The 21,195-nt window shown below is 35.5% G+C and overlaps 1 long non-coding RNA gene across 2 annotated transcripts in view; it reads left to right on the top strand.

Annotated features, from left to right (window-relative positions):
* Positions 1-21,195, top strand: part of LOC130679533 (uncharacterized) — a 192,241-nt gene that overhangs the window by 166,254 nt on the left and 4,792 nt on the right. Inside the window, exon 3 of one of the 2 annotated variants that reach the window (XR_008992525.1) lies at positions 16,188-16,489. The exons of the other annotated variant lie outside the window; for it this stretch is intronic. This is a non-coding gene — a long non-coding RNA (uncharacterized LOC130679533). Of the gene's footprint in view, positions 1-16,187; positions 16,490-21,195 lie in introns of those variants that run through there. 2 annotated transcript variants of the gene reach the window in all.

Here is a 21,195-nt window from a genome sequence, read left to right as displayed (position 1 = left end):
ACCCTGCAATGAAGATTTGAATTGGGTTAGAGTATCTCTTAATTCTTATATATTTTATTTAACACAAATAAAAGAACATCAGTATTACCTTCATATTATATCTGGCAGGATAATATTTTAATATATTATCCTCCCCAGAAATTTTTGCTTCCTAGAACTGTATTTCCTCTTGTCCCACGTGGGCTTATGAGACATCTACTGCCTCAAAGACAGTCATTACAGGTCTTGAGCATCTGAAGTATCTTTAGAGATATAAGAACTTGGTACTTTGGACCTTCAAAATCTTGAGCCCTGAAGAACTCTGGACATAAAGGTCATCCCATAAACAAAAAAATTGAGAAAAATGCAGTATCAATTCAGAGAAAATTCCCCCCTTCCCCTTCCCAGATCAAATAAAATTCCCATTGCCTTTTGGAGAGCAGAGTGGAAGTAGAAGAGAGGAACACGTACACAAGTGTGTGTGTGTTTGTGTGTGTGCGCGTGCTTGAAAAAGGGTCCTTTATCCTCATCTTTACGTTAGCAAAACTACCAAAATGGATCTGGCCTCAACCTTTTTCCTTTACCAAGGAAGATGTGACAATAAAGAATAGAGTAGAAATGGATACTTGGTGTGTCTAAGGAGGTCAGCCTGAGGCAGCCTTTGAATTCCAAATGTTTTGGGTGTCCAAGAAAGATACAGACACAGCTAAGAGAAAACACAACCCAAGAAGCCTTGTGTTCAGGAATATGAGATACACATATGTGTTTCATCATTTCCTGTGTTATGTTTCACAGATACTTCACAGTAACACCTTTATGTAGCCTACAGTTTATTCCCGTTTCACTAAAGAGGATATTTAGGGACAGAGAGATTAAGCCATTTGCCTGCACACTTAACCATTGTGTCTACTGCTTACTCATGAGGGGATATACATCTTGGTGTGTAGGTGAAAATGACCTAGAACTTTACCCAAACCCTGAGACTTCTATTACTCTTAAGTTCCATTGAGTCAAGTCAATGTATAGGACTGAGGCCCTGAAATGATAGAAAACCATGAAATAACTAGAAAACTCCAAGTAGACTGTGTAATCTGGGTGACCCCAGGTAGAAAATGTCTAGATAGAAAATGTTACATTATGGTTACATTATGGAAAATTAAAGTTACATTTCTTGTACACCTGAGTTTGTGACTAGAGTTTCATATCTATTAGGTATTATGTATTGATGCAAAAAATGGTGCAGAAACATTAGCAAAAGGAACTAAAACTAGGGACGTAGTAAAAGATCACAAACGCTAGCATCTCTTTCAGGATCCCTTGAAAGAAACATCTTTCCATGTACTCTTTAGAGAATACTCCCTAGAGTAAAGTGAAAATTCTATAGCAGTTTGCTGTATAAAAAAAGCATTCACAGAAGTTTCCTGATAATTGTTATTATAATACTTTAAGAACAACCTCTTCAGCCATACCTTCATATATCCTTGAAGTTTGAGTACTACCTATTATGTGAACTCAAGATTAAATGTCATTGAAATTAAAAATATAATTTAATATCAGATTATCATTTGGTTACATTTATCAATCTAGTTTTTCTAGGTTTGATGTAGGCTTGCTTTGTTTAAAAACCTTAGTCATTTAATTTTTTTTTTTATATTTATAAAGAAGTACGCTAGTGTTTACAAGGTTGAGGGTTATATAGGCCTGGGTATTGAGAGCATAATAATCAGATGACTTTTGGGTTTGCAAACTTTAAGAATCTTAAACATATAAATGTACTTTGACATGACAGAATGTGATTTTCTTTTTTCTCACATGAGAATATATGTATTATTATGTTTTAGAAGGAAACATGAGGTAATATAATTGTAGAATTAATTAGATGTAAGAAAACAGGGAATATATCTCTATAAGAGCAAGTAAGCTACTTTACTATACAGAATGTAAAATGATTTCTATTTTTTAATTAACAAGGGCAAAACAAATGAATGAAAAATTGGTACCCTGTTAATCAATGATGTTTACTGCTCAGAAAATATAAAACCTCATTTTCAGCAGTATTAGTGAAACAGACTTTGAGAATATAATTGTTATGTCTTCAAAGTTAAAAGAATATATATTAAAAGAACTATGTTGGTGCATTAAATTTTATAATCCAGACTTTTTGACTTTCTGGATTATGAACCAATTTCAGGGTGAGTAAAAATACACAGTAAGTTCCAGGATATTCAGACTCATAGAAGTGAACACAGCTGACATCAACTATTCAGTCATTCTATCAACTCTCAAATGAGTTCCTGTCATATGGCATGACAGGCAAGGGTACCAACTGGATGATAAGTAGTGATCAGAAATTTATCAGAAAATCAGTTTTTTTTTTTATTATTAATGATGAGTGATGTATAGAGCTCGTGTTTAAATTTATTCCTGGAAATACATTAATTGGTTGCATTGTCTTTTCCAGGCTTATAAATAGTATTCAGCACATATCTTTTAATTTATTAAATTATTTGTGGTTTGTAGGACCGTTATCTTTTTCCAGAGCTCTTCTGGAGTGATTTTGGCACTGGAAGATTCTACCTCATTATGTCAGAAAACCACAGGGCAATTTTATTACTATAAGACCCAAATTGCAGCCCTTCTTTATCACTTTGCATCACTATCATTCTTGAAATAATCAGGGAGTTACTAAAAAAGAGAAACATTTGATCTTTGCACAACTGTGAGTTATAGTGTTCTAATGACACCTTAGAAATGTTTTACTTCTTGGTAATTTCACAACGTAAACAAACAATACAAAAATTTATTTTTTTTCTAGTAAAATATTTTATGGTAGAATTTAAAATATGTTAGATCCTTTTCATGTCTGTTTGAATAAAAATAGGGCTTATCTAATGTAATTATCTCATTTTTAAACTGACTATATACATTCTTGAGAAGGTCAGAATTATTTTTATTCTGACTCAAGGTAACGTCATTATATATGTATCTTCACAGGGAACAAAGACCCACATGGCAGATCATTTAAGTGAATCTTTTTTTTTCTTTTTATTACAGTAAATTAAGAAAATGAACAGGGATGTAGTGTTTTTATTGAAAAGTAATGCAAGATTCTATAGACTTCAGCTTAGAAATCAATGGAATTTTGCCAGTAGGATTATTTCTAGTAAAGAAGCAAATATATAAGTGAAGATACCCAGACTGTTGGGGCTGGACATATTATAAGTAAATGTGTAACATGTGTGGACTATGAGATTTCCCCTGATGTGGCATAATTTATAATTTTAAATATTTGCTTTTGTTTGTTAGATTTATATTGGATTTTGCCAATTCACTTTATCAGATCATCTGGATTTTTTGCCCAGGTCTACTCAAGTAACAAAAAGAAATACATAGAAGATTTTTTATTTATTATAAAAGAATTGTGTGAGGAAATATATTGGCAGGCAGCATGATACAATGAGATAGTGTGGCTCTATCTCCTGATATCCCAATAGCTGTGATACTGCAGGTGAGGATGTCAGTAATTAACAAGGTATGAATGTGTGTGAATACACACAGTTATTTGTATGATGTACTTCTTCCTCTAACCCACATGTGATTTCAAAAGGAAGTAGATTCTGAAATTTCTGAAATACCATCTTTGCATTTCAATATTTATCAGTCTCAGTCTAGATATACAGAAAAATATCTTTATTGGTGAATTTTTTTGTATCACTGTAAAATATGTAGAGAAATGTTATCTGTCTCATAATACAAATACACTAAATACACTCATACAATTGCTTTGCAGTTTCCTTTATTAATAGTAAGTACTTAGGAAACTGACATAGCGAAATGCTTTTCTATAGGAAACTAGAGTGAAAGTGTGAATTTTTGTGAAATATATTAAAGAAAAAAAATCACTGGCAGGGGTGTCTGTTGCAATTTTCATAGGAAGCAATGAAGTACATAATCCTAGTGATAAGGTCCACTTTCACTCATTTATACAACAAATATTTAAGTACTTGTTATATCATAGTCAATTTATTAAGTACTGGGACATATACAGAGGCATATGATATAGGCAGTTCCTATCCTAGGGTGGAGGAAATGGGCAAATAAACAAATGGTTTGTGATGCTGTTAAACTCTAGTAGTGTATACAGTGGAAATACTATTTATTTCTCTCTGACAAGATTTCTAATCATTAAAGTGATATAGGAATTAGGGCTTGAGAATGCATTATTATATACACTAGGTGTATAGTGGAAGAATATTGGAAAAGTTATTTCATGTAGATGGACAACTTTATAAAAAAAGAACTGAGTGTGAATATGCACAGTATATTTAGGGAATAACAGTTAAGGAATGGGTGTTCCAGAGAAAAATGTCTGTCGGGGCTATATATTTTTTCTGGTATCATCTATCCTAGTTGTGGATAGAATCCTTTTTTGTGGAAAAATATCTTGGTGACTGCTGAATTTCTCTATTTCTGGCTCCTACTTTTAAATTTATGACACTATTAACTTATTTAGGGGAAAGGGCATCCATTAATTAATAGTTTTAAGAACTTAGGATATTTTATAAGGATAAAATGCTAGGCAGAAAGTGGCTTTAAAGATCAGTTAAAAATAGAACATTATGATAACTGCCATTTATTTGGACTCAATAGGGAGAAACTTATTATGGGATTCAATATGAGTCGTGCAAATGGGGCATGAAAGCTTCAGTGTATATGTAGAATTGGAGATGCTTTCACTTTCCATTTGATGAAATTGAATTTCTCAAAATGGACTCTCTATCTTTTTAGTTCAAAGATTTTCAGCAATTAGGAAGAAGGTATCCTATAATTTATGAAGATAGTTTTTTATTATTTTTTTATTAGCTCTCAGCTTTAGCAACTGCTTTTTTTCTTTTTTTTCAGCCATCTTGCTGTCAGTGATCCTTATAAAGCAAGTCGCCTTTTATTTTCATCTTCCTTAGCACAGCTGGTGCTTACACTTCTCTGAACATCCATTGAGTCATTCCTGCTGATAAATGTCTATATGTAGTCACGATTGTCACCTATGTATATGATACAAAACTGTCCTCTCTTTTTAAACCAAGATAGCATTTGTACCAGCCTCTAATCTTATGTACCACTTTCTCCCGTTTCAGAACCAAGCTGGCAATTCTCATCTTGAATAGCTTTAAAATTGCTCATAGCAATCAATGACAACTGAGGCATCACTAAAGAATTTCTTTTATCTTCAAGCTCCAATTTAGATTTGTCATTAAGCTTGAGTAAGCTTGAACTGTCAGAACATTTTCCCTCATCACAAGCTCTAAGCACAAAAAGTCAACTTCAAAATCAAATTTGTTCTATCTTTTACTATACTTTGTAATAGTTTCATGTGAACAATAAACTCCACTGAAATAGTACCGTCAATCTTTAGTAACTCAGATAACTGTGGCTTTAAAAAATAGTGACATGCTGCCAAAACTCCAGTATGATATGTAGTAAATCATTGCCTCACGTTCAGCTGCTTAGCGTAATGCTTTAAGGGAGACACATTATGATATTAGGGGAAAGAGCACTCGAAAGTGAGTTATCAGATGTAGGATCTGTTCCCTCCTTTTGCCTTAAACTGTATAATCTTTGGCAAATCACTTTTCTAGGCCTTAGGTTCCATGTCTGTAACATGTTTTATTAAATCAATTCTAAGGTCCCACCCATTTCTAATATTTGGCATCTTAATGAACTTCAGTTTCCATCATATGGTATTATTCTTCAAGAAATGGATTAGAAATAGTTACCATTAAGAACTGGAAGACAGAAATTAATTAAGAAGTCAATAATTGAAACCTGATTGCAAAAAATTCTTCAGCTTCAGCTTCTGGACCAAATGATGTTTTGTTTGGGTTTTGTTGGTGAACAGTAGCTGTCTTTTAAAGATCACAGTTTCTTGGAGATCTTTTCTGCTGACAGATCCTTCAGCCTCTAACATATTTAAATATACTCTGATCTTTCTTTGTATTGGAAATTTCATTTTGAAACAGTCTGTGTGAGCATTGGAGATGTCAGACTGAGACTAAAGACCACAAAAGTCTGGCAGAACTATGCATGCAAAGTATTCAGCAGCTCAAATACGTTTATAGAGTGAGTCCTTGTTCAATATTAGAATGATTGGTTTTTGAATAATTTCTTTACATATTCCAAATTGACTTGTGTTTGTTCTCTTACCCATAAAGGAAAGAAGGTTGTTTTTTTAGTATTTGCTCTCTTCTTCTTTAAGTACTATAGTTTCCAGAGTTAAATTATTTTATCTCATTTATCTTCCTGTAAGGTTATGACCTTAATGGAAATAAAATCCAGGTCAGTATTCCATGATTTACTAAAATGAGAAAAGCATTTGGTGATCTTTTTAACCCTCAAAAAGCAAGTTCTTAGTATAACAGGTATTCTAGCAGATAATCAGCAAATAAAGTTGCCATTGTGTGATTTTTCTTTCCTTTGTATGCCAGAGATTGATCATGACAGTTCCATACTTTAGCCCAGAGTCCATATCTCTTAGTACATTTGGAGCTTTCTTATCATCATCTCTCATTGATATCACTCAATGAAAATTTCTTAGCCTGCCCAGTTGATTAAAGTTAGAATCTGATATGACTCTTTTTTGCAAGTTTGGTCATATCTCCTTGTTACTATTTATAACATGTAGCTCCTTAGGCTGTCATTTGTTAATGGATAACCAATCTGTTAGGCTATTTTATCCTAGCATGTTAATGGCTAATAGCAGTTCAGGAGAAGCTATCTCTGATAATAGCATTTCACCATCAATGCCTAACCAAGTGGATTGAGGCTATGAGGCACTGTGGGAGAGAGACTTAGGCACGGATTATTAAATTGAAGATTGTCAGGATCCTCTAGAATCTTTTCTTATTTTTTTATTTTATTTATTATTTTTATTTTGGTATCATTAATCTACAATTACATGAAGAACATCATGTTTACTAGGCTCCCCCTTCACCAAGTCCCCCCACACACACCCCTTCACAGTCACTGGGTATCAGCGTAGTAAGATGTCTAATAGTAAGATGATTTTACAAAATCACTACTTGTCTTCTCTGTGATGTAGAGCCCGCCCTGTACTCCCTGCACATTATATATGCTAATCATAATGCCCCCTTCTTTTTCTTGCCCTTATCCCTCCCTTCCCACCCATCCTCCCCAGTCCCTTTCCATTTGGTAACTGTTAGTCCATTCTTGGGTTCTGTGAGTCTGCTGCTGTTTTGTTTCTTCAGTTTTTCTTTGCTCTTATACTCCATATATAGTGAAATCATTTGGCACTTGTCTTTCTCCGCCTGGCTTATTTGTCTGAGCATAATATCCTCTAGCACCATCCATGTTGTTGCAAATGGTAGGATTTGTTTTCTTCTTATGGCTGAATAATATTCCATTGTGTATATGTACCACATCTTCTTTATCCATTCATTGACTGATGGACTCTTAGGTTGCTTCCATTTCTTGGCTATTGTAAATAGTGCTGCGATAAACATAGGGGTGCATCTGTCTTTTTCAAACTGGAGTGCTGCATTCATAGGGTAAATTCCTAGAAGTGGAATTCCTGGGTCAAATGGTATTTCTATTTTGAGCTTTTTGAGGAACCTCCATACTGCTTTCCACGATGATTGAACTAGTTTACATTCCCAACAGCAGTGTAGGAGGGTTCCCCTTTCTCCACAACCTCGCCAACATTTGTTGTTGTTTGTCTTTTGGATGGTGGCAATCCTTACTGGTGTGAGGTGATATCTCATTTTGGTTTTAGTTTGCATTTCTCTGATGACAAGTGAAGTGGAGCATCTTTTCATGTGTCTGTTGGCCATCTGAATTTCTTCTTTAGAGAACTGTCTGTTCAGCTCCTCTGCCCATTTTTTAATTGGATTATTTGTTTTTTGTTTGTTGAGGCGTGTGAGCTCTTTATACATTTTGGATGTCAACCCTTTATCGGATCTGTCATGTATGAATATATTCTCCCATACTCTAGGATACCTTTTTGTTCTGTTGATGGTGTACTTTGCTGTACAGAAGCTTTCCAGCTTGATATAGTCCCACCTGTTAATTTTTGCTTTTGTTTCCCTTGCCCGGGGAGATATGTTCACAAAGAAGTCACTCATGTTTATGTCCATGAGATTTATGCCTATGTTTTTTTCTAAGAGTTTTATGGTTTCATGACTTACATTCAAGTCTTTGATCCATTTTGAATTAACTTTTGTGTATGGGGTTAGACAGGGTTCCAGTTTCATTCTCTTACATGTAGTTGTCCAGTTTTGCCAGCACCATCTATTGAAGAGACTGTCATTTCCCCATTGTATGTCCATGGCTACTTTATCATATATTAATTGACCATATATGTTTGAGTTAATGTTTGGTGTCTCTACTCTATTCCACTGGTCTGTGGCTCTGTTCTTGTGCCAGTACCAAATTGTCTTGATTACTGTGGCCTTGTAGCAGAGCTTACAGTTGGGGAGTGAGATCACCCCCACTTTATTCTCCCCTCTCAGGATTGCTATGGTTATTCGGGGTCTTTGGTAGTTCCTTATGAATTTTTGAACTATTTGTTCCAGTTCATTGAAGAATGCTGTTGGTTATTTGATAGGGATTGCATCGAATCTGTATATTGCTTTGGGCAGGATGGACATTTTGACGATATTAATTCTTCCTAGCCACGAGCATGGGATGAGTTTCCATCTGTTAGTGTCCTCTTTAATTTCTCTTAAGAGTGACTTGTAGTTTTCAGAGCATAAGTCTTTCACTTACTTGGTTAGGTTTATTCCTAGGTATTTTATTTTTTTTGATGCAATTGTGAATGGAGTTGTTTTCCTGATTTCTCTTTCTGTTGGTTCATTGTTAGAATATAGGAAAGCCACAGATTTCTGTGTGTTAATTTTGTATCCTGTAATTTTGTTGAATTCTGATACCAGTTTTAGTAGTTTTGGAGTGGAGTCTTTAGGATTTTTTATGTACAATATCATGTCATCTGCAAATAGTGACAGTTTAACTTCTTCTTTACCAATCTGGATTCCTGTATTTCTTTGTTTTGTCTAATTACTGTGGCTAGGACCTCCAGTACTATGTTGAATAACAGTGGGGAGAGTGGGCATCCCTGTCTTGTTCCTATGTCAGATGAAAAGCTGTCAGCCTCTCACTGTTCAGTATAATGTTAGCTGTGGGTTTATCATATATGGCCTTTATTATGTTGAGGTACTTGCCCTCTATTCCCATTTTGTTGAGAGTTTTTATCATGAATGGATGTTGAATTTTGTCAAATGCTTTTTCAGCATCTATGGAGATGATCATGTGGTTTTTGTCTTTCTTTTTGTTGATGTGGTGGATGATGTTGATGGATTTTCGAATGTTGTACCATCCTTGCATTCCTGGGATGAATCCCTCTTGGTCATAGTGTATGATCCTTTTGATGTATTTTTGAATTCGGTTTGCTAATATTTTGTTGAGTGTTTTTGCATCTACATTCATCAGGGATATTGGTCTATAGTTTTCTTTTTTTGGTGGGGTCTTTGCCTGGTTTTGGTATTAGGGTGATGTTCGCTTCATAGAATGAGTTTGGGAGTATTCTCTCCTCTTCTATTTTTTGGAAAACTTTAAGGAGAAAGGGTATTATATCTTCCCTGTATGTCTGATAAAATTCCGGGTAAATCCATCTGGCCCAGGGGTTTTGTTCTTGGGTAGTTTTTTGATTACCACTTCAATTTTATTCCTGGTAATTGGTCTATTTAGATTTTCTGTTTCTTTCTGGGTCAGTCTTGGAAGGTTGTATTTTTCTAGGAAGTTGTCCATTTCTCCTAGGTTTCCCAGCTTGTTAGCATATAGGTTTTCATAGTATTCTTAAATAATTCTCTGTATTTCTGTGGGGTCCATCGTCATTTTTTCCTTTCTCATTTCTGATTCTGTTGATGTGTGTTGACTCTCTTTTTCTCTTAGTAAGTTTGGCTAGGGGCTTATCTATTTTGTTTATTTTCTTGAAGAACCAGCTCTTGGTTTCATTGATTTTTGCTATTGTTTTATTCTTCTCAATTTTATTTATTTCTTCTCTCATCTTTATTATGTCCCTCCTTCTGCTGTCCTTAGGCCTTAGTTATTCTTCTTTTTCCATTTTCGATAATTGTGACATTAGACTATTCATTTCGGATTGTTCTTCCTTCTTTAAACATGCCTGGATTGCTATATACTTTCCTCTTAAGACTGCTTTTGCTGCATCCCACAGAAGTTGGGGCTTTGTGTTGTTGTCATTTGTTTCCATATATTGCTGGTTCTCCATTTTAATTTGGTCATTAATTCATTGATTATTTAGGATCGTGTTGTTAAGCCTCCATGTGTTCGTGAGCCTTTTTGCTTTCTTTGTGCAATTTATTTCTAGTTTTATAACCTTGTGGTCTGAAAAGTTGGTTGGTAGAATTTCAATGTTTTTGAATTTACTGAGGCTCTTTTTGTGGCCTAGTATATGGTCTATTCTGGAGAATGTTCCATGTGCACTTGAGAAGAATGTGTATCCTGTTGCTTTTGGATGTAGAGTTCTATAGATGTCTATTAGGTCCATCTGTTCTAGTGTGTTGTTCAGTGCCTCTGTGTCCTTACTTATTTTCTGTCTGGTGGATCTCTCCTTGTTAGTGGTGTGTTAAAGTCTTCCAAAATGAATGCTTTGCATTCTGTTTCCTCCTTTAATTCTGTTAGTATTTGTTTCACATATATTGGTGCTCCTGTATTGGATGCAGATATGTTTATAATGGTTATATCCTCTTGTTGGACTGAGCCCTTTATCATTCTGTAATGTCCTTCTTTATCTCTTGTTACTTTCTTTGTTTTGGAGTCTATTTTGTCTGATACTAGTATTGCAACACCTACTTTTTTCTCCCTGTTTTTTGCATGAAATATCTTTTTCCATCCCTTGATTTTTAATCTGTGCATGTCTTTGGGTTTGAGGTGTGTCTCTTGTAAGCAGCATATAGATGGGTCTTGCTTTTTCTTCCATTCTATTACTCTGTGTCTTTTGATTGGTGCATTCAGTCCAATTATATTTAGGGTGATTATTGAAAGATATGTACTTATTGCCATTGCAATTTTTAGATTCTTGGTTACCAAAGGTTCAAGGTTAGCTTCTTTACTACCTTACTGTCTAACTTAACTTGCTTATTGGGCTATTATACACACAGCCTGATGATTATTTCTCTCCCTTCTTATTCCTCCTCCTCCATTCTTCATATGTTGGGTGTTTTGTTCTGTGCTCTTTTTAGGAGTGCTCCCATCTAGAGCAGTCCCTCTAAGATACCCTGTAGAGGTGGTTTCTGGGAGGCAAATTCTCTCAACTTTTGCTTGTCTGGGAATTGTTTAATCCCTCCTTCATATTTAAACTATAGTCAAGCTGGATATAGTATCCTTGGTTCAAGGCCCTTCTGTTTCATTGCATTAAATATATCATACTATTCTCTTCTGGTCTGTAAGGTTTCTGTTGAGAAGTCTGATGATAGCCTGATAGCTTTTCCTTTGTAGGTGACCTTTTTTTCTCTCTCTGGCTTCCTTTAATACTCTGTATTTGTTCTTGATCTTTGCCATTTTAATTATTATGTGTCTTGCTGTTGTCCTCTTTGGGTCCCTTCTGTTGGGAGTTCTCTGTGCTTCAGTAGACTGAGCAACTGTTTCCTCCCCCAGTTTGGGGAAGTTCTCAGCGATTATTTCTTCAAAGGCACTTTCTATCCCTTTTTCTCTCTCTTCTTCTTCTGGTACCCCTATAATGCGGATATTGTTCCTTTTGTTTTGGTCACACAGTTCTCTTAACATTGTTTCATTCCTGGAGATCCTTTTGTCTCTCTCTGAGTCAGCTTCTATGTGTTCCTGTTGTCTGGTTTCTATTCCATCAATGGCCTCTTGCATCTTATCCATTCTGCTTATAAATCCTTCCAGAGATTGTTTCATTTCTGTAATCTCCCTCCGGACGTCATCCCTTAGCTCTTGTACATTCCTCTGCAGCTCTGTGAGCATGTTTATGATTCTTATTTTGAATTCTTTTTCAAGGAGACTGGTTAGGTCTGTTTCTGCAGATCCTCTCTCACGGGTTGTCTGAACTATTTCAGACTGAACTACATTTTTCTCCCTTTTCATGGTGATAGCGGTGGCTGTAGGCATGTTGTGGGTTTGTCAGCTGGGAGAAGAAAGTCCTTTCCTGCTTGCTGGATGCCTTGCCCTTCTCCGCTGCCTGTGTTGGTTACCTGCACTCTTGGAGCAGCCACCGGGTTAATCCCCTAAGCTGCTGTGGGCGGGGTCTCCGTCAGAGCAGCGCAGAGTCCTGCGGGGAGTGGCAGGCACACCAGGTGCGCTCCTCCATGATAGTGGCGCCCCTGCCGTGCAGCTACGTACCAGCAGTGGCCTTTGGGTCTGGTCCAGGCGGCTGTGCGTTGGGCTGGAATTCTGGTTCACTACTGGAGTGTGGCTGCTCCCTCTGACACTGCTGCAGGTGCACACGGGCCTCTCCCATGCCCCTCTGGCGCCGCTGCCACTGGCACACGCCAGCTGCTCCCGGACTGCTCGGTTGCTGCTGTGGTGGGCTTGCACAAGCTGCTACCAGTCCCTTCTGGCACTGCCGGCGCACGCGGGTTGCTTCTGTTCCCCTCTGGCGCCGCTGCCCCCGGCACTCGCTGCCACTCTCCCACTACTGGGCTGGTGTGTCAGGGTCCATGCCTGTTGGGGGAGTGACTAGCAGGCTGCTTAGTGCTGTGAGGGGCTTCAGAGCTGCGCTGCCGCCCAGGGGGTTAGGGCGCCTAAAGTTCCCCAGATTTCCCAGCTGCTGGCTAAGTGTGCCAGGATGACTTTTTCCAGCTATGAGGTCCCTGTCTCTTTAAGACTTGCAAGAAGCACTCGCTTTTCTTTTGTCTCAGGGGCACCAGTTGTGGGGACCTGCCCACAGGTTTTGCTTTTCTATTTCTCTAATATCCCCCCTGTGTTCTCTAATACCCCATGCACCTTGTGTTTGTGCTCCAGGTGCGGATTTCTATAGCTGGTTGTTTAGCAGTCCTGGGCTTTCACTCCCTCCCCGTTCTGACTCCTTTCTTCCCACTGGGTTCTGGGGTGGGGGGTGCATTCCAATCCCACCTGGCCGCAGCTTGTATCTTACCCCCTTCATGTGATGTTGAGTTCTCGCAGATGTAGATGTATCCTGGCTGTTGTACTTTATCCACTGGTGCCTTTTATAAGAATATTTGTATTTATTGTATTTTCATAAATATATATGTTTTTGGGAGGAGATTTCCACTGAACTACTCATGCCATCTTCCCATGATCCAGCCTAGAATCTTTTGACACAGGTTGATGCCTGCTTACCTTTTCTCATATTAATGATGTTATGAAAATGATACTTCTTAACCACAATGTTGCTCATATGGAACCTTCATAAGATTGTATATCAATGGTACCTTAAGAAAAATAAAGAAAAAAAATGATACTTCTTTTCTAAAGAAGCACCATACATTTCTCTTAGTAGCACACTAATCTGTTGTATGAATTTTAGACCTGTGAGGCAGTGTTAATTTGTAAAATTGTTTTGGTAACAAAAGGAAGGTACCAAGTAGTTTTTTCCACCTCTAATTTATGAACATGCTTTCAAACTTAAGGACTTCAGATAGGTAGATGCTGCCCTACAGATCTTTCACATTTATATGCCATTACAACTGACCCTTGAACAACAAGGATTTAAACTGTGTAGGTCACCTTAACACAGATTTTTTTCAACAAATATATTAGAAATATTTTTGGCTATTTGTGGTTATTTGAAAAAACATTTTCTTTTCCCTAGCTTACTTTATTGTAAGAATACAGTATATAATACACATAACATACAAAGTATGTGTTAATTGACTGTTTGTGTTATGAGTAAGTCTTCTTGTCAACAGTAGGCTGTCATTAGGTAAGTTTTTGGGGAATCAATAGTTACACATGGATTTTCAACTATGTGGATTGGTCAGTGCTGCTAACCTGTGTATTGTTCAAGGGGTAACTGCACTTTCTCTTTGTAAGTGAATCTTACACTTCACAGAAAAGCATCTAACATTTATTTAATACATTTCCTAATATGTAATTCTAGGTTATGACTTTAAATATTTAATTATATTTTATGATTTTTTCTGTATACTTCATGATATAAGGAGAGATAAAATATATATTTGCTTTACTTATATGCTACATAATTTATTTACTAGATTTCACCAAGCTAAGGTGACATCAGTGTTAGATGCACCATTATCATCTATCACTAATAAAAGAAAAAAAAATCCATTTGTGAAATTTTATTGAATATAAGTTACATACAAATGTACTGATATAAAAGTATAGAAATATATGCATCTTAGAGTCAAGAAAGTGTGGTAATAGGACTACTCTAAATGGTCATCAAACTTTTGTCTTAAGACATTTGAAATATATTTAAACATATCATTTGTTTTCACAAAATCTCTGTAGTATACATTAGGAGAAAACTTATGTTTCCTTCTTAGGTTACTGGGGAAATTAAGTAAACTTGTAAAGCAGGGGAAAAAAAAACCCTTCAATCTTCATTAATAATATGAAATTTATTATATTTTTATATATAAAAATATATTAATATAAGACAAATATAAACTAGGTAAATATGTTTATATTATATATAAATTATAAATATAAATTATATATGAAATTAATTTGAAATAAGATATCTTTTGAACTATAATTTCTTATATTTTCTTAATTGCTATGGGGTTTTAGAAATATTTTCAAACAGCCTTGTTTATACTGAGGCAGGCATATTTTTATATATTATATGCAACTGAGAATTTACTTCATTGGAATTTATATCTTTTATAGTGCCAAATATATACACTAACATTCCAGTGAGGGTTATTTCATTGGCCTTTCACTATACTCCATATTACTATATATTAATTTTGAGAGGTTCTTAGTAAGATACTAATGGCATTAGTATTAATATTGGTTTGCAGTGTGTGACTCTGATGCTCCAGTTTATTTGTATATTCATATATAGTCCTAAACTATAGAGACAAGAAGATTTGGTGACACAGAACAAATCTTTGTAAAGGGAATCTAAATGTGGGGAAAAACAATATTTATCTACATGGGGAATTTGTGAAATATGTGTTATTATAAAAGTTAATTCCCCTTCTGAATAAATGATATTTGATTTTCCTATTAGCATACTAGTTTGAACAGCTGCACAAAACTGCTCAAATAAAAATTTAAAAAAATGAAGTACCAGATCCAAATTTTGCTTTTCAGATTAACAGGTGCAGAAGATCCCAGGATATACACTTCTGCTTGGAGGAAGCATTTTGTTTGGGATGCATATCTCTTCGAGTTGCTATGACTGAAATGCATGCAGTAATAGTAAACACTTAAAAACGTCTAAGGTTTTAACGTATGTTAGATACAAATGATTAAGGGAAAAATCCTAGACCTCATGTCTGGAAAATGAATAGTTGACAAGCAAGTCACTGGACAAATAAGCTGCCACATGGGTGATCCAGGTGCTATCAAAGCAGAACTTCATATTTTTACATGATAAGTGTGTTTTAAAGAGAAGTTGATTGTTGAGGAAAATAAAGCTTCATTGAGTGTTTTCTTCCCTGCATAGACGGGAAATGAAAACACAAGCACGTACAAGCCTTTTGGCTCTGAGGCTCAGATTCCTCCTTGAATCGACTTTCAGGTTTTGACTTCTCGAGAACTGCATTTGTCGTGGGTTACTAAGGATCATAGTTCAGGGTATATAATAACAAAACATAGCATAACAATATTTATTACATAAAACTGCAATGAAATGTATTTTAAATATAACAAAAGAAATAGACTAGATTTCTTTAAAGATTTAAATTAGTTTTATCCTGTGCTTACCTATAAACCTGTACATTTGATTACTTAAGGTCCATTTAAAAGTTTATGAATTATACACAACTTTGGTTTCATTCTGTCTGCCTTTTTTGTGCCTTTCTTCTGAAAAGTTAGCAAAGGTGATCAAGAAAAAAACATGAAACAACCTCCTTAATCAGTTGTCTTTTCCTCTACACTGACCAACAATTTGATAAGGGTTTTCTTTTCTTCGTATGTCACCTTACCTTGTTTTTCTGTGCTTTGCACAATTCTTAAAGAATTTTTTTTTCATTCTCTCATTTGCTTATTCATCTTTTCAACAGATATTTATCAGATGATGCTGCATGTCGCTGTGCTTGGCTCCAAGGATACAGATACTAACAAGGCAGACATGGACTCTGCTCTCATGGACTTTCTGTTTTGTGGAGAAGAGACACAACTAAATAATTCAATTCCAGAGTACATGAGGAATGCAATGAGAGGGGATTGTGCTATGTTGTTGCAGCATATGAATACAAGAGAAACCTAGTTAAGTATGGAGAATTTGGAAAAAATCTTTTTTCTGGTGCACATCCCCAAATTATTTGATCAGTAAATTTCTACTTAGTTAGACATTTCTGATGATACTAGTTTCCCATGGCAAATTACTGTAACACATTTCTATAATTTATAATAAATTACTACTAATTTATTGGCTTAAAGCAACAAACTTGTATTGTCTTATAGTTCTGAAGGTCAGCAGCTCAAATGGGCCCAAAAACCTGGGCCAAAACTAAGGTATCAGCAAGTCCATACTCCTTAGCGAAGCTCTATGGGACAGTCTGTTTCCTTGCCTTTTTCTAGCTTCTAGAGATGAACACCTTTTATTCCATGGGCCGTGGCCTTTTTTTCCATCTTCAAAGCCAACAACATGATCACATCACCTTTTCCTCTTATATAGTAAACTCCCTCTACATCTGTCATATAGAGACCTGGGTGATGACATTTAGGGTCTATCTGGATAATGTAAGATAATCTCTGTAATTTAAGATCCTTAACTTAATCACATTTGCACATTTCCTTTTGCCGTATTGAATGACATTCACAGGTTCCAGGGATTAGCATACAGATATTTTGGGGGGCTAATATTCAGCCTACCACACTAGCCCATCAAAAATTAATATTTTCATAAATAATTATCTGAATATGTAATCTAAAAGAGCTCTTGTAAATTATATGATCAGATATTTTATTCTTTTTTTTTGGAAAAGACAATTCTTTATGAGGTACTAAATCTTTATGCTTTTAGTAAAGTAATAAAATTATGTTTTATAATATTGTAAAGTGTTTTGTATGGAGCTCATGCAAACTAGCTTACATCCTTATAACTACTGGAGCTATAGTGATAGTTTGTAGATAGGATTTGAACTTCTGAATCACCTACCTGTCTCATACAGCATTTGCAGCCCTCCTTGCCCATCATGTATATATACAGACATATCATTTCATGAGAAGAAAAAGAATTACTCATTTGGCTTTGAAATGCTTACGTGTCCAGCTCTCTAGAGAACAAAGCTGTGCTTCCTGTGTAGCATGAAGATTACCTTGGCCTAAACAATGGGCAGGCCTATGCAGCCTTCTCCTTAGTTTCTTTCTCTTCAGCTCTTCCTCTGGGGTTGTGGGTGTGGAGAACAATTTATCTTCTAACAGGAAAGGGAGGCTACCAGCCTCAAGAATTCCGAGAAGGAGAGTATTTCAAGAGAAAAGTGATTCAAGAGGACCAAGAATATGTTTACCTAGGTTTACCTCTCTTTAAAATTCCTTTATTCTTCCTAATAGAAGCTTCACTTTCTAGTGCAAAAGCCTAATAATGTTAATTCCATTGACCATTGTTCTGTTTTTTTCCTCTGGACCTAGGAGAGGAGTGGGATGAGGTGGTGAGAAGAGAAAGTCTTGAGGATTTCAAATGTTAGGGATATGTAATCAAAACTTGTGAACACCTAGGGTTAATGTAGAATATAAAGTAATTAAAGCCCAAATAACATGAAGAATATAAAGTTTTTGAGTAGCAGCCACTAGCATAGAAAATTAGGTATGAAGCCTAAAGAAAAGGGAGTAAGTGACCCAGTAATTATTGAGCACACATTATCTTCCAGAAAACCTGCTGGATCTTTTTCCTTTGATGGTTCTGTTTGGGTATGAATTCTCTTTCCTCAGCCTCAGTTCTTTCTATAAGTAAAGTTAACTGATTTTATAAAGTAATTCATGTAGTGAATGGCTGTGCTTATATTTAAAGGCTAGTTTGTCTGAATCCAAAATCTATTGTCTTTTTGATACCCTACCACCTTTTCAGGGTGCCTGAGTTTGTTATTTCATCACAGAATTATATAGAAGGGACTAGGGAGATAACTCTTAAAATGTCAAAGCAATCTCCTGTAAAAAGGGTTTTGCCCCAGCTGTGGAAATATGGCTATAGGAAGTATAGTAGAATGTGAACCAGATCCATGGAAAATATATCTCGACTCTGCTTTTTTCTTCCCTTGCTGAGTCTCTAGTAGAACACAAATGTCTATTGCTTTTCTGTTGATATTCATGGTGTTTTTTTCCATAGGATTATTCCATATAATTGATGTTTCTTTCAAATTGTGGAGACATTTTGGTAGGATTTGTTCCAAAGGGTTTGCTTTTCTAACTAACTCCATCTGAGTAGGTATAAGTGAAATTAGTTTGGTGCTGCCAAAATGTGATCAGCTATTAATGAATGGTCTGCAGATTTTCTTTTTTTAACTGAAAGATTGATTCTCTCATTTCCTTCCTGAAAATTAGAAAAACTCTTCTGATTTCATTTGCATGTTGAAATTTTCTATCATAACTTGTATTCAGTTTAGCATAGTAAAATATGAAGCAAGTCTGTTCATTTAATCTGCTGATGCCTGAGCCAGTATCGCTGTGGGAAGAGATATCGTACCTTCATGTGTGGTTGTGCTCAAGAGCAATTATTTGACAATGCTCTTATTAATATAAATCACTATCTACAAAAGAAGCTTCCTATATTCTTGCACTTCATATTTGTATAAATAGAAAAGTAATGGATTTCAAAAAGGATCCAATAGGTTTGAGCTTCTAGAATCATCTCAAGAGTATAGAAAGGATTTAAATATTTCAAGGTGTTTTGGAGTGGGGTGTTGATAAAGTATTTCCATGTTTGCTGAGTGCCTCTGAGCTAGCAGAATCATACTAATAAAGGCAGAAGCCGGGAATAGTTATAATACGCTTAATTAACTCTAAGCTTATTTAATGCCATGGTCCAGATGAACTCTAGATAGGGAGACATAATGCATATAGCTCATTAAAAAATAATTTGGACTTCTCTAATCTATATTTGCATAAAGTTCAGGTCCTTGTCCTGAAGGTATTAATTATTTTCTAATATTATTGTTGAAAAATGGATGCCCATGAAAAAATGGTAATTAGAGGAATGCTAGCTAACATAATTCAATTTTACGTAACATACTCATGCCAATTATACCATGAGTCTTCTTTGTCTTGAGGTAACACCCTTTTAAAAGAGTGTTTTAATAAAAAACATTTGTATAAATGAAATACTGGCTGAGAGCCATAAGAAAAACAATAAACAAAATTAACCTATTTGTCTTTGTTTATATAAATTGAAAAGGTACCAGCTAGAACCTTTGTGTTTCCACAGGGAACAGGTTATTTCTGCTTTGATCATATTTTAGAACTCATTTTCTTAAGGATAGTATGTGTTATTTAGAGAAAATGTATGCAGAGAATTAAAAGAACCTGATTAACTTATATTTGGTGAAATCTCATATGACATACTTCTGGAATTTTATGTTGAATTGCTAACAGTGAACAATTCTAGAAATCAGCATTCTAGCAAAGGTGCTATAATAGCATCCTAAATAAGAAACAGTGACTTTAGCTGAATGTGCTATGGGATTTTTTTCTTCCAATTTTATGCGTGATCTATTTTTAAAATGTTTTCTATCCCATATATCAGGTATATTTTATGTGAAGGTACAGATCAATGGCCCTATCCAATATTCTTAATATTTATAAGGAAAATAACGAAAGATGGAAAAGTGGACAGGGGAGAGATTACAAAGGAGCAGGAGTACAGAAGCCAGCAGTCAACATTCACCATCTCTCCTCATTTTTGGCACTGTGCTATTCTATGTGTGTGCATTACCATTTTATCTGATTGCATTGGATGAAGATTATACTTTGACCCTTTTGCCGTTTGCCAGGATGTGAACAGGATCCTAAATTTGCACAATGTCCTATTCCAAATATTTATCCACCATCTGCATAGCTGTGTTTTTTTTCTGGATTATATTTCTTAATTCATCTCTTGTTTTTTGGGATTATTTAAGTACAGGAAAAACACCTAAAATCGATAGTGCTTTTTTCAATTTCCTTCAATTTCTTATTGTGGGACCTGCAGCTCCTCTCAGAATTTCTCCAATTACTTTAGGACTTCTGGCATAACTTTTTTTCTTCTCCTTGCTGTGGTTCTTGCTTCATATTTCTAAAGTAACATATACTGCTAAGATAGTGCCCTAACAGTCCTTCACAAGAACTTTAGGGCTGATGATAATGCAAGGTCTCTAGAAGATAATCACTGAAATTGAGTTATGTCACTGCTCTGCTGAACTCAGCTGCTCTGCTATGGAAAAACTAAAGTTACTGTTGATGTTGAGGAAGGTCCATGTGGTCATTCTTGTCTGTGCTTAGAGACAGAGATGTTGTGCTTGAATACATGTGTCCCATTGTGTAGCAACTTCGTGCTCCCAATATCTCGTGGGGATTTTGGTGAAAATAGCCTTTCTTTTCTCTTGAAGCCAGTTTACCTACAATACAGATGTGAGACTGAGACCAAACTGAAGACTAAATCACCTGTTCATAACTTCCTCTTCCTCCAAACTTGGCACATTATTTTCAAATTGAATTGGCATGCCTTGTTTTTTAGGATAAAGTATTTTCTAGGTGGAGATGCTAATTAAATAAATTCCTGGTGATTCAACCGACTAGTGCTCTATGAAGTTTCAGTAACATCTGAATCTTTGAGCACATTTTATGGCTAAGTGGAGAACAAGCTCCTCCTTTCCTTCCTAATGTATAATTCATGCTCTGTAAAGCTGATGTACCATACCAGATATAATAGTTGTATGCCAGTTCCATTTAATTAATGTTATTGTTATCAAGAAATGGGGTTAGGTCATGCCAAAATGGGGTATTTGAGGATATTGTTATAAAATTTCTTGTGTGCATGTTATTTAGAGACATTTCACTTTACCTCAGGACATTTCTGCCATTTTTAGGTTAGGT

Source organism: Manis pentadactyla, chromosome 11 (genome assembly GCF_030020395.1).
Source record: "Manis pentadactyla isolate mManPen7 chromosome 11, mManPen7.hap1, whole genome shotgun sequence".
Lineage (NCBI taxonomy): Eukaryota > Metazoa > Chordata > Mammalia > Pholidota > Manidae > Manis > Manis pentadactyla.
The sequence above is the reverse complement of the archived record's forward strand: the minus strand, read 5'-3'. Positions and strand labels throughout refer to the sequence as shown.